This window comes from Hypanus sabinus, chromosome 6 (assembly GCF_030144855.1).
Source record: "Hypanus sabinus isolate sHypSab1 chromosome 6, sHypSab1.hap1, whole genome shotgun sequence".
Taxonomy (NCBI): domain Eukaryota; kingdom Metazoa; phylum Chordata; class Chondrichthyes; order Myliobatiformes; family Dasyatidae; genus Hypanus; species Hypanus sabinus.
This window is the reverse complement of record NC_082711.1, coordinates 114,252,332-114,261,464: the sequence shown is the minus strand read 5'-3', so window position 1 is coordinate 114,261,464 and position 9,133 is coordinate 114,252,332. Positions and strand designations below refer to the sequence as shown.

The 9,133-nt window shown below is 44.3% G+C and overlaps 1 long non-coding RNA gene across 2 annotated transcripts in view; it reads left to right on the top strand.

The window, feature by feature from the left end:
• The first annotated feature begins 3,070 nt into the window (after positions 1–3,070).
• Positions 3,071–9,133, top strand: part of LOC132395767 (uncharacterized) — a 37,967-nt gene continuing 31,904 nt past the window's right edge. The window contains exons 1-2 of one of the 2 annotated variants that reach the window (XR_009512736.1): positions 3,071–4,598; positions 4,696–4,889. This is a non-coding gene — a long non-coding RNA (uncharacterized LOC132395767). Of the gene's footprint in view, positions 4,890–9,133 lie in introns of both variants that reach the window. The other variant, XR_009512735.1, reaches the window with a different exon arrangement.

The window sequence follows — 9,133 nt, the reverse complement described above, 5'->3', positions numbered from 1 at the left end:
GCAGAAAAGTCATGACTGTGCCTCAGGAATTACAGTACTGTACAAAGTCTTAGACACATAAAAAAAATTCAGTAAAGCAAAGATGCTTTCAAAAATAATGAAATTTCTAAATATCAAGAAAAACTATAGAGAGCAGTAAACAGAAAAAAAAACTAAATCCAATCAATATTTAGTGTGGCCACCTTTTGCCTTTAAAACTGCATAATTCTCTCGGGTACATTGTTGTGCAGTTTTGTAAGAAAATTGGCTGGTAGGTTGTTCCAAGCATCTTGAAGAACTTACCGCAGATCTTCTGCAGACTTTGGCTGTCTCTCCAGGTAATCCCAGACAGCCTCAATGATGTTGAGATCAGGGTTCTGTGGAAGCCACACACTGGAAACCTTATACAAAATCTAGGGTGCCTAAGACTTTTACACGTGTTTCATAAAGTCATCAATTTACATGGCACAGCAACAAGTCCTTTGGACAGCTGAGTCTATGCAGAACATTGTGCACCCATTTTACACAGATCTGGCAGTGATCTTTTTCTATCCTCTGCACAATTCCAAGTCAATAATTCCAGACTGTACCTACATGTTAACTTTCAAAGCCCACATATCTTTGGGATGTGGGAGGAAAGGGAAGCCCATACAAACAGTACCCAAGGTCAGGACTGAACTGTGAGTTGGAGAGGAATAACTGTCAAAGTTGGCCTTTTCCACAGATTTGGGTGTTGGGGTGGAGATACATCTCTACCAAAGGAGGGGTAAGGTGCTCCTTCCTTCTGTTTGCCTGCAGGTCACCCTGGGGCAAGGTGAGGCACCAGTTTACCTCCCTGATCAAGGTCAGGTCATGGGAGCAGGTGATGGAGGGTCGTATGAGCAGCCGGTGCAGATCACAAGTCCTGGTTATGCGACCACTGACGCCAGGCAGACAGTCTCTGAAGAGCATTGATAATGGCTGTGGTCACCCATCTTGTCAAGACACTGCCCAGAAGAAGGCAATGACAAACCACTACTGTAGAAAAATTTGCCAAGAACAAACATAGCCATGGAAAGACCATGATAGCCCATGTCTTACAACGCGGCACAGAATGAGTGATTCCACAGATGCACTTTGCATATGAATAAGTATTTCAAGAATGGCAAAACTGGGATGTCCTTGCTTTAAGAAATTAGTGTGTAGGCTTACTACCTTTCAGAGGCATTAAGATTCTGGGGAGTGTCAACCCTGCAAAGTAAACCTCTCTCTTTCAGTGCAAACACAAGGAAATCTGCAGATGCTGGAAATTCAAACAACACACACAAAATGCTAGTGGAACACAGCAGGCCAGGCAGCATCTATAGGGAGAAGTGCTGTCGACGTTTCGGGCCGAGACCCTTCATCAGGGCTCATCTTTCAGTGTCAGGTGCTGCAAAGTGAAGGTTAAAGGAATGTGGAGGTGCAGGGCACAGAGCTTAAGGATGGGAGATCAGGGCTGGAAAAATGAAGGGGACTCAGATTGACAGGTGAGATGGGGGGTTTAAAGGAATGTGACCCACTTTGCTCCAGGCCAGGATTTCAGGCTGGCGTTGGTCGAGGGAAGGTACTTTGAATGATATGATCTGGCCCAGTACGAGCCAGAGGCATTGACTGCAGGTGGCAGGTGTTCTTCGTACAGAGGAAGCAGTGAGTGGGGTATGAAATATAACCACAAGACATAGGAGCAGACACTAGGCCATTCGGCCCTTCGAGTCTGCTCCACCAGTCCTTCATGGCTGATTTATTATCCCTCTCAACCCCCGCCTGGTTTTCCTGCCTTTGACACCCTTATCAATCCAGAACCTATCGACCCCTGCTTTAAGTATACCCAATGACTTGGCCTCCACAGTCATCTGTAGCAACGAATTCCACAGGTTCACCACCCTCTGCAAAAGAAATTCCTCCTCTATAAAGAAATATGGGAAGTGGTACACCAACAAAGGCCCTGTAATCCAAGCTGGGGTTGTTATCTTCAGCCTGCTGTTTTCCATAGAACTTTGACCAATTGGGGTAGCCGCTTAATTGGGCCAAAATGCAATGACATGATCAACCAAAATCCACTGTGTATATCCCTTGGTTCAAATTTTCATCATCATGTTCCTGTGAAAGAGCTTTGGACTGCTAACAGCATGAAGAGTGGCTATAATATCCAAGAGGTTTCTAATGATATATTGTATTCTTTTGATATTTATCATCTTCATCTTCACTGCAGATTGCTTCAAGGCACTGTTAACATTTCACACTAGCTGTTGGTTTGGGAAGGTGATTACAAAAGTCAACCAGCGGAAACTGGCTTCATCCATATTGCATCGGACACCACGCCCACAAAGGAATGAATGCCTTGGGTCTCCCAAGTATGCTCCTTAAAATTGAGGAATATCAGGAAATTCTGGAAACATTTAGTCAGAAACTTTAAGAAAGAAATAGTGCTTCAGGCATGATGAACTTTCATCAGCTGGCTTTACTGAGTCTTTCAGTAAAGTTAGTGCATTGTTATCTTTAAAATTTTACCAGTCCTATCATTAATTATATTTGATCATGTTTACCTTTCTCAGGGAGTACACATAACGGACAATCTCATCTGGTCCCTCAACATCATGTCTTTGGGCAAGAAAGGACAGCAGTGTTGCCATTTCCTGAGAAGATACATGTGCATGAGGCTTCTCTCCCCGCCACCACCCTACACCACTATTCTAACTATTTTTTACAACAGCACCATTGGGAGTTTCCAGACCTGCTGCATACAGGAGTTGCAGGTCCCTACAGAAGATTGCAAGGACTCCGCTGAGGATTATCGGAGTCTCTCTTCCACTCAACCAAGATATCTATCAGGAGCGCTGCAGACACAGGGCCCTTAGCATTGTTAATAATCCCTCCCATTTGTCCAACAATCTCTTTGGCCCCCTACCATCAGGCAGCAGGTACAGTAGCATTGGGACAAGGACTGTTAGGATGGGAAACAGCTTCTTCCCCCAGGCCGTGAGGCTACTGAACTCCCTGCCACCACCCAGGCCTCACCAGGTATGAAGCACCAGTAGTGTTTACCTTATTATGTGTTAATTTATTTCTGGTAATACTACACATGGTGCACACTATGTTGTGCACCTAGGTAGGGAGAAGCATTGTTTCGTTTGTCAGTATACATGTGTACATACGGTCTGATGTAGAGATGATGATGAGAGTTTATTCATAACAATTCCAAAAGAACATTGGTAGCTTGGCCGAGTGACATCATGAAATTCTCAAAATTACAACCCCACCATTAGTGCTAATTGGGTGTCCGCTTAAATAATATAAGTAACATGGAATCCCGGAGCCAATCAAATTAAACTTAACAAGCTTTAACAGAAAGCACCGCGACATCGCATTACAAAGAATGAGGCACTCATGAAAAAACCCCAAGGATCTTAATGGTTAACAACTCTTATTAAACAACAATTAACCAATTCAGTTGCTCTGGAAAAACCCCAAAGCCCAACGCACAAGCTTAAAGAGTTCATTATATTTTAAAATTTTACATTAAAATACTAATGAGTGATTATACATTAGTATAAAGGAAAATAAGTCAATATAAATAATAGAACTTAACTTCTCCCTATAGGCCTGTCACCACGCTTCATCAATAGGTCAGAATCCCCTTTCAATAGGGAATCTTTATCTGAAGATTAGGGGGAAAAAGTTAAGTTCTATTATGATGCTATAGATGCTGCCTAGCCTGCTGTGTTCTACCAGCATTTTGGGTGTGTTGTAAGTACTTTGTTAGTCACACTGTTTCTGACGAGCAACCATCGCAAGTAGAAGTCTGCACCGTCACTTTGGGCTTGAAGGCAATTCAGCATCGCAGAACCGAGGTGAGGCGGCAGGCCCATTGCCGAGCGCTAGGAGTGCCCGAGGTTTGATCGATCTAATCGCCACGCCAAAGGCCAAATTGGGGCGGTGAGGTTGTACCAATTCGACTGAACTCAACGATAGGTTGGAGGCGTAAGTGTCTTGCTAAATTGGAAAGGTCAGTTACCGGCCGAATCGACTTTGTGCACCAGAGGGTATCGATTCGACTGAACTTCATGGTTGGACGGAGACTTAAATGATGTGCCAAGTCAGAAGGGTCAGCTACAGGCCAAATGGAGGCGGTGAGGTCCAGACCCAGAGTGTATTGGAACAATTGAACCTGATGTATGGTCATCGATTTAGGTACCAGGTCCTGCTGAAGGGTTTCAGCCCAAAACGTAGACTGCCCTTTTTTCTACAGATGCTGCCTGGCCTGCTGAGTTCCTCCAGCATTTTGTGTGTGTTGCTTGGGTTTCCAGCATCTGCAGGTTTTTCTCGTTTGTGATTTAGGCACCAGGCCAGATTGAAAAGGTCCAAGGTCGAGGAAGGGGCTGATTCTGATCAGTGTTCCACGTGGCCCTGCAGTGAACTACGCTGAACTGCTGGACTCTCTTGTCGACTTCAGTTCAGAACACTAATCGCTTGTGGTTTTCCTTTCTCTCCACATCGCGTGTCCGATGGTCTTTTTTATTTAGGTTCTTTTATTCATTGGCGTGCTGTGGTTTTTTTTCTCTCTCTGCACATTGGGTGTTCAACGGTGTTTTTTATGTGTGGGTTTGTTTTTGGGTTTCTTTGTCAAGAGATGAATCTTAAGGCTGTATAATGTATACTCGCTTCAATAATAAATTACTTTGAACTTTGAAACAGCTTGATCACACAAGTGGAAGAATTTCCGGAGACACGAGAGAATGCTGGAATCCGAAGTAACAGACAATCTGCTGGAGGACCTGAGCGAGCTGAAGGGTTGTGGAGGTGCCGGGCTAGGACTTGTTGATGTTTCGGGTTGACGGACTGCACCATGACTCCTGGTCTCCCTGTGCTGAGGGGCCACTGCAGAGCAGGTACATGGGAGAAGATAAATCTGGCATTCTACTGTGCTTGCCTTCTGAGGAATGAGAAAAAAATTACGTGATCAAGTTCTGCATTCATTTCTTCCATCTCTTGCATCATGTGCACTGTTCTACTGTCTTAGTCTTAGACACACACACACAAAAAAAATATATATATATGTGACAGGAGGGGAAGGAGTGGGAAACAGAGGGACATTCTGTAATGATCAACAAATCAAACTGTATGGCATCAAATGACCTTGCCTGGTGTCTCAGGGCTGGGTATATCTGCACCCATGCCACCACACCTCCCACCCCGGCACTCCTTCTCTGTCACTTGTTCCACACCCCTCCCATGGTGCTCCATGCTCACCATTCCCAGCATCCTTTGCTCCCACCAGATTTACAAACTTGCTCTCCACACCACTTTGAAAAATGCAGTACTGTGCAGAAGTCTTAGGCACCCTAGCTATATACAGTGTATGTGCCCAGGACTTTTGCACAGTGATGTACATCCTACTTGTCTTGTCCAGCCTATGGGATCTTATTGAACTTCCTTAAGCAGACAAGGTTGAAATCCAGATAGGGAGAAGCTACCATTACAGCAGTTATCCATTGGACTGTACACAGAGGACCTGGTGCTGTTGTAAAATCTTTGGAGAGCTTAGTAGGTGGGTCACCTCTCTCATTACTACAGCTAAAGTTTCCCATCTACTAAAAGGGCAACAATTATACTAGTTCCCAAGAAGCACAGGGCAAGCTGCCTTAATGTCTATCAGCCAGTAGCGCTCACATCTATGATGATGAAATGCTTTGAGAGGTTGGTCTTGGCTAGAATCCTGTCTCAGCAAGAACCTGGATCTGCCGCAATTTGTCTATCACCTCGATAGGTCTACAGTAGACATGATCTCAATGGCTCTCCATGTGACCTTGGATCACCTGGACAATACTAGTACCCATGTCAGGATGCTGTTTCCTGACTACAGCTTGATGTTTAGCACCATTGTTCTTACAGTTTGGTTGAAAAGCTCCAGTACCTGGGCCCCTGTTCCTCCTCCTGCAACTGAATCCTTGACTTCCTATCCAAAAGATCACAATCTGTGCGAATTGGAAATGACATCTCTACTTCACTGACAGTCAACACTGGTGCACCTCAGGCAGAATCTCAGATGGTGATGAGAGGGAGTACAGGAGTGAGATATATCAGCTTGTTGAGTGATGAAGCAGCAACAACCTTGCACTCAATGTCATTAAGAGCAAAGAACTGATTGTGGAGTTCAGAAAAGGTAAGACAAGGGAACACACACGGGTCCTCATAGAGGGATCAGAAGTGGAAAGAGCGAGCAATTTCAAGTTCCTGGGTGTCAGTATCTTTGAGGATCTAACGTAGACCCAACATATCAAAGCAGCTACAAAGAAGGCACGTGGTGACTACATTTCATCAGGAGTTTGAGAAGATTTGGTATGTCTCCAAAGACACTCACAAATTTCTAACTGGCTGCATCTTCATCTGGTATGGGTGGGGTGGGGGATCTACTGCACAGAATTGAAGTCAGCTGCAGAGAGTTGTAAACTTAGTCATCTCCAACATGGACACTAACCTCCCTGGCATCCAAAACTTCTTCAAGGAGTGATGCCTCAAAAAGGCGGCATTGATCATTAAAGATCTCCATCACCCAGGACATGCCCTCTTCTCATTGCTACCATCAGGAAGTGGTGCAGAATCCTGAAGGCACACTCTCAACGATTCAGGAACAGCTTCTTCTCTGCCATCTGCTTTCTGAATGGACATTGAACCCATGAACACTACCACACTACTTTTTTTACTTTTTTTTGCACTACTTATTTAACTCTTTAATATATATACACTTACTGTAATTCACAGTTTTTTTTTCTCTATTATTATGTATTGCATTATACTGCTGCTGTAACGTTAACAAATCTCATGGCATATGCCAATGGTAATAAATCTGATTCTGACACCAGTTCAAGACAAAATTAACCTGCATAAGAGATCCACTGGCGTCAACCCCACCTCCGTTCAAGACAAAATTAACCTGCATAAGAGATCCACTGGCGTCAACCCCACCTCAGTTCAAGACAAAATTAACCTGCATAAGAGATCCACTGGCGTCAACCCCACCTCAGTTCAAGACAAAATTAACCTGCATAAGAGATCCACTGGCGTCAACCCCACCTCAGTTCAAGACAAAATTAACCTGCATAAGAGATCCACTGGCGTCAACCCCACCTCAGTTCAAGACAAAATTAACCTGCATAAGAGATCCACTGGTGTCAACCCCATCGCTTTGACCACACCACCCCCGTGTCTGAACAAGCCATGATGACCACATCCCCCTTGTGTTCCAAGCCATGTAGAAGGTCCAGTGGGACCATCACTGGAGCACCCATTGGAAGGAGGATTTTAAGTGTGGGAGTGAAAGTAGCCCTTTCCAAGAATGAGTATAGTGAACAGGGGCCAGGCTCCAGAAAGCTACAGAGGTTGGCGTGAAAGTTCCCTGTTTCTGAATTCCCAGTTTCAGCTGGCAGCAGTCTGAATGAGGACTGGCATTACTCAGTGGTTGGTCACCAACAAACGTGTCACTTACGCAAATAAACCATCCAGACTGACGTGCCCAGTTTGATTTCCCATCTACTCCAGGAACGATAAACCATCATGAACACTCAGAAAAATATTTGCTTTTGGTCACATGGTGATAAACAGGGCAGCACTTCTGGAAAGAATATCCAGACCACAAACTTCTCTTTCATGTACACTTCCTTCCAACTTCAGCTGCTGCCCTCATATGGACACTAACACATGAACCTTCTTCAGTGTTGGTTTTGGTTTTGTTTGTGTTGTTAAACACTGTGTGCAGTTGTCGTCACCCACCTACAGGAAGGATGTAAATAAGGCTGGAAGAGTGCAGAGAAATTTACAAGGATGTTGTTGGAACCGGAGGACCTGAGTTATAAGGAAAGATTGAATAGATTGGGTAAACGCAAGCAGGCTTTTCCCACTGAGGTTGGGTGGGACTGCAATGAGATGTCATGGGTTAAGAGTGAAAAGTGAAAAAGGGGATCACAGGAGGAAACATCTTCACTCGTGAGAGTGTGGAATGAGCTGCCAATGCAAGTGGTGCATGTGAGCTTGATTTCAACCATTCAGGGAAGTTTGGATAGGCTGATGGACAGTAGGGATATGGATAGCTGCAGGTTGATGGGAGTAGGCAATTTAAATGGTTTGACACAGACTAAATGGGCCAAAGGGCCTGTTTCTGTGACCATATGACTCTATTCTTTAAAACTACCTTTGGTTGTTCTGTCTATCATTTATGAAAAGTAACATATTATTTTACCCTTTCAATGGCTGACTAACCAGGTTCAAAGGTAATAAGCAAGTCGAATCTTGTACCTCTATCGTTCTCTTCCCAGCTCACAACCAAACAACTACTGACCCTGCAAATCACATTTGAAAGAATAGGTCATGGTTACTAATTTAATTAATTTCACAATTAATTTATCTCTCAACTGCAATGGGAGGAGTGAAATCCCAAAGATCAAAAAATAAGACATTCCGTATGGTGTTGGCCATTTCTGTTTGCAGTTTTCAGATGTAGTGTCGTTTCTTGTGACTGACTCAATGTCTTAATCTCTGTGTTATGCCACCTTCATAAGCAGTGTCCTTCAGGTGGGGACTACAGAAGGAGGATGCAGAGCTGAATGTGCTCTCCATTCTGGCTATGGTCCTTTATTTTCTAACTTGGAACACAGTTACATCTATAGGACATCTGGGCACCACATCAGCTTGGCGGTTATGGCTCAGGGCATCAGAGTTCAGAGTTCAATTCTGATGCCAAATGAACGAAGTTTGTATGTCCTTCCCATGAGTGCATGTCTTTCCTCTGGGTGCTCCGGTTTCCTCTCACTGTCCAAAGACATACCGGTTAGTGGATTAATTGGTCAATGCTAATTTGTCTGTGATTAGGTGAGGGTTACGTAGGTGGCAGGGTATGGCAGACAACGATGATGATGATACATAGGTGGGTTGCTGAGCAGTGTGGCTCATTGGGCTGAAAGGACCTGTTCAATGCCACATCTCCAAATAAATAGATAATTAGATAGATAAATAAATTAGTAAGCCATGTCTCAGGAAGGCAAACTCCGTCATCAGGGATGCCCGCCATCTGGGCGACATCCTTTACACATCGGGCAGAATTATCCCAGGAGCCTGATGGCCCAGAACACAAAGTTTG